We start from the raw sequence: 5,149 nt of genomic DNA, 5'->3' as shown, positions 1-5,149 counted from the left end.
TAGACTTGGGTGAGCATCCATAACCTTGTTGTTAAGATGTACACTAGTTTTTCTTCCTAAACTCAGGAAGTATAGACAGTTGATAAAATGGAACAATGAGTTGGCCAACTTATTGTGGTATCACAAAGTAAAATATTATCTGTCTTTGGACTTAAAGAACAAAGTCCATTCTTCATTGAGACCGTAGTTTATGAAAACAATTTACGGGAAAATTGTTTTCCAAACCAAGTATACAGTTTAGCTCCCATGTATTTGGTGACCTTTTTACTTTTAATGCACCAGAAAAAAAAGAAAAGTGATTTCAACATAGTCTTAAAGCAGATTGAAAAGTTAATCATTTAGACCACCAAAGGCTTGAGTTTATTTACTTGTTTATCTATTTTTTAATTTACTAGGAAAAAAATGGATTTAAGGGTTGTTTTGACTATAAATAAACCCAGACTAAAAATCATACCACCTGAAGTCAATATTCTACCTTAGCCGGGGTAATTACTACTGGGTGGGAAAGTGTCATGTTGAAAATTACTGCTGGGGTTAAAAAAAAAATGTTGGTAGAAGACCACACTTGAGATACATCCATTCTATTTTCATCTCAAAGTCTCTGGATGATAATTCGTTTATATGGAGAAAAAGTCTTTAAGGAAGCATTCAAAATAACAAACATCAATTAGAGTTTGTGCTCATAGGATGTCTTTCATCTTCAGCGCTTGGAGTGCTCTACAAACACTCATTAATCCTTCCAAATGGTGTTGCCAGGTAGAAATTAGCATCTCCCTTCCCACTGAGAAGGAAGTGAAGGTATCAGGAAACATTTCCTTCTCCAATATTTCACCTTTGGGTGGAGTTGGGATTGTTATTTCAATGTATAATTGCCATTTGAGAAAATGGGAGAGAATTGTGAATATTTTAGCAAAGTAAATATAGAAGGAATAGAGAAATGATTTAGCATTACAAAGAGTAACGTGGGCAATCTTGAAAACAAATTGTACCCTGGAATAGTGCAAACCGCTCTAAGTGAGAGATCACGTTGTATTGTAGTTGTTGTATGCTGTTAGGTTAGAACTGACTCATAGCTGATCCTTCAGCAGGTTTACGGAGATAGTAAATCATATAGCAGGAGATTGCCCACCCTTCTCCTGTATATTGTCTTGTTGTTGTTATGTGCCATTGAGTCGCCTGCAACTCATATGTACAACAGCCCTAAACTCTGCCATATCCTGTGCCAATCTCATTCTCTCTGACACACCTACCTCCATTTCCTCAGTAACTGAGTCAATCCATCTCGAGGGTCTTCCTCTCCTGCGCTGTCCCTCCACCCTCGCAAGCATGACATCCCTCTCCAAGGATTGGTTTCTCTTTGCAACATGTCCAAAGTATCTCAGACAGAGCTTCAGAATTCTTGCCTCCAACAAGCAGCCTGGCTTCACCCTTTCCAGGACAAACCTTTTCATTTCCTTAGCAGTCATGGTATATTCAATTCTCTTCTCCAACACCACAGCTCAAAGGCATCAATTCTCCTTCTATCATCTCTAGTCATTGTCCAGCCCTCCGATGCATAGCAAGTGATTGCAAAGACCATGGCCTGTATCAGGAGCACCTTAGTCTCTAGACTGACATCGTTGCATTTCAATACTTTAGAGAAGTCTCTAAGCGCAGACTTTCCCATCACAATACGTCTTTTAATTTCCTGGTTGCTGGGGCCAAGAGTGTTGTTTGTGGAGCCAAGCAAATTAAAGCTGTTCAATCTCTTCACCATCCATTATGATGCTGCCAATTGGCCCAGTGGTGAGGATCTCTATTTTCTTGATACTGAGCCTCAATCCAAACTGAAGGCTACATACAGTCCCTGGCCTTCCATAGCAAGCACTTCAGGTCCTCCTCAGTTCCAGCAAGCAGGATTGTGTCCTCTGCATAATGCAGATTGTTGATGTATACTGAGAAAATGATGCATATTGTCTTAGATGCACATAATTTTAAGTGGAGAAAATACTGTAGTTGTCTAACATTTCATTTTGCCTGAATCTGCTATTCTCACTCATGGAAATAGCAGTTAAGAAAAAGAACTATTTTCATAATAATGGTCCGATGCAGTATCTGTTCTCAAGAGACTGAGCGATTTCACTCAGCATAATGCTTTCTAGATACTTCCATGTTATATATAGTATTTTATGAAATTGTTATTCCTTAGAGCTGCATAGTGCTATGTTATATTAATGTTCCACAATTTCTCAATCTGTTTGTTGTGGGCATTTGGGCTGTTTCCACTTTCTAGTTATCGTGAATAATGCTTCTGTGAACATAGGGTCATAGCAGGGGGGAATAAAAGGAAAAGGGGGAATATCACCAGGATAGCAGAGATTGGTGAGTAGATGGAGGGAGGGAGTGTGAAGGAATAGGAGAGGTTCAACGGGAACTTGAAAAGATGGGGTCATAATAGGCATAGATCAGTACTAATTAAGAATATAAAATAGAGTGCATACAAATGATTGTATAAAACTCAATATACATAAGCAAAACACAGTGTAAATGAATTAATAAAGTTTAATGCACATGAATGAAACACAGTGTATATGAATGATAGTATAAATGTTAAAAGAAATGCATAATGTTAAAAGAAGTCCAGCTAGACATCAGGATTGGAGGAAGATTTATGAACAACTAGCAGCATGAAGAGGACACAATTTCATTTTCTGAAAGCAAAGAGGAATTGAAGACCTTACTGATGAAAATCAAAGATAATAGCCTTTAGTATGGATTATACGTCCACATAGAGAAAAGGAAGATTTTAATCACTAGATTAATATTAATAATTATATTAATAGTAATAGATTAATAGCAGTATCATGATAAAGGGAGAAAAGATTAAAATTGTCAGAGATTTATGTGGATCCAAATCAATATTCATGACAGCATCTGTCACAAAGTCAAACAAGATACTGCATTGAGCAAGCACATATGCTGCAGAAGATCTCTTTAAAAGCAAAGATGTCACCTTGAGGATCAGGGTGGACCTGACTCAGGCTATGGTATTTTCCATTGCTTCGCATGCATACGAAAGCCAGAGAATGAGCAAGAAAGAATAAGGAATAATTAATGCATTTGAATTATGATGTTAGCAAAGAATACTGAATATATCATGGATTGCCAGAAGAATGGACAAATTTTGGAAGAAGTAGTCAGGCTGCTCCTTGGAGGCAAGGATTCTGGGGCTCCGTCTGACATACTTTGGACATGTTGTAAGGAGGGACACGTCCTTGGAGAGGGACATTATGCTTGGTAGGGTGGAGGGACAGCTCAGGAGGGGAAGGCCCTCTATGAGGTGGATTGATTCAGTGACTGGGATAATCGGGATGGGTGTGTCAGCGGCAGTGCGATTGGCACAGGAGAGAGCAGGATTTAGGGCTGTTGTACATAGGGTCGCTATGAGTCGCAAGCGACTTGATGGCACATAACAACAACAACAACAATCAGAATACTCCTTAGAGGAGAGAATGGCACTTTTCTTGGCCATATTATCATAAGGGAACAGTCCCTGGAGAAGACATTATGAGTGGAAAAATATAGAGTAAGAAAGGTTTGCTGACACAATGACTTCAACAACAATAATTATGAAGATGGAGCTGAACTGGGCAGTCTTCCATTCTTTTATACTTGGGGTTACTATGCATTGGATAATACCTAACAACAACAATTTTTACAGTGAACATATTTCTTTCAGGAAATAGTATTTTAGTTACACTCTCGAGATATACCTCATGGAATGATACAAATTTGTTTGAATTTCTGTAAAAATGTTAGCATATTTTGAATCCAACTTCTATAAGCATTTGCATCCTCAGATTGAGGGCAAACATCTTCCTAGTAAAAACATTCCTCCGGTCATGGTGCTTTAGTCGACTTTACTTCAGAAACTTCTGTTCATGCCCCTTGGCTACAATTTAGTTGATTGCTTGGTTTATGCCCCCAAATTTATATATTACTGAGTTAGAACTTCTTGATTCCCATCGTTAGGAGAAAGAAGGCACAGATCCAAATTGCCTGAAAGGAGCTAACTAGGATTAGCTATCGAGGCAGAATTTCCCTATGACTTGTTAAGGTCATGAAAGATGGGATCATCTGACGGTCATGAAGAGCTGCAGGCAGAATGAAGGAACTCTATGTATTTCCTTATTTTGGTGAATGGCACCACAAGACACTCTGCTACCCAAAAAGAAACCTGGCACTTGTCCACGATTCCTGCTCATTCATCTCTAATTGGTCATAAAATCCTGTTGATATTACCTGAAGAACGATCCTTATGGCATTAGTTCAAACTTTCCTCATTTTTTCACCAGGCTTTTCGCAACATTGTCCTAACAGGTCTCTGGTTTCTCATCTTAGTCCACTTCAGTTATCTCCAAATTGCCACAAAAGTGATTTCCACAATATTATTGTTATTGTTAGGTGCTGTCAGGCTGGTTTTGATTCACTCTAGTCACTCTCCCTACAGCAAGCATTTGCAAATAATAAGTTGTTGATATTGTTTCTTCCAATTTTGATGCCGCATTTTTCTTCATTTAGCTCAGTGTCTCTAATTGTTTACTCAGCATGAATATTGAATAGATATGGAGAAAGAAAACAACACTGACATACTTTCTGGATTTTAAGTCATGTTCTGTTGGGATAACACCCGTTTGGTCTATGCATTAGGTTTCACATGGGCACAATTAAGTGTTCTGGGATTCTCATTATCTGTTATGATACACAGAGTCAAAAATCTTTGTATAATCAATAAGATACAAGTAAATGCACCATAACGATAAAGGTAAATAATCCAATAGAAAAATGGGCACAGGATATGAACAGACACTTCACCAAAGAAGACATTCAGATGGCTAACCAGCACATGACGAAATGTTCATAATCCTTAGCTCTAAGAGAGATGCAAATCAAAACAACTATGAGGTATCATCTCACCCCAGTAAGAATAGCAAAATTTTACAGAACAACAAGCAACAAATACTGGCGAGGTTGTGGAGAAACTGGAACCCTTATTCACTGTTGGTGGGAGTGTAAAATGATGCAACCACTGTGGAAGGCGGTATGGCGCTTTCTCAAAAAGTTGCAAATAGAAATTCCGGTTGACCCAGCAAGTCCACTACTGGGAATA

The sequence above is a fragment of the Elephantulus edwardii genome, unplaced genomic scaffold (assembly GCF_000299155.1).
Source record: "Elephantulus edwardii isolate Elephantulus edwardi_28Jun2011 unplaced genomic scaffold, EleEdw1.0 scaffold00105, whole genome shotgun sequence".
Taxonomy (NCBI): domain Eukaryota; kingdom Metazoa; phylum Chordata; class Mammalia; order Macroscelidea; family Macroscelididae; genus Elephantulus; species Elephantulus edwardii.
The sequence above is the reverse complement of the archived record's forward strand: the minus strand, read 5'-3'. Positions refer to the sequence as shown.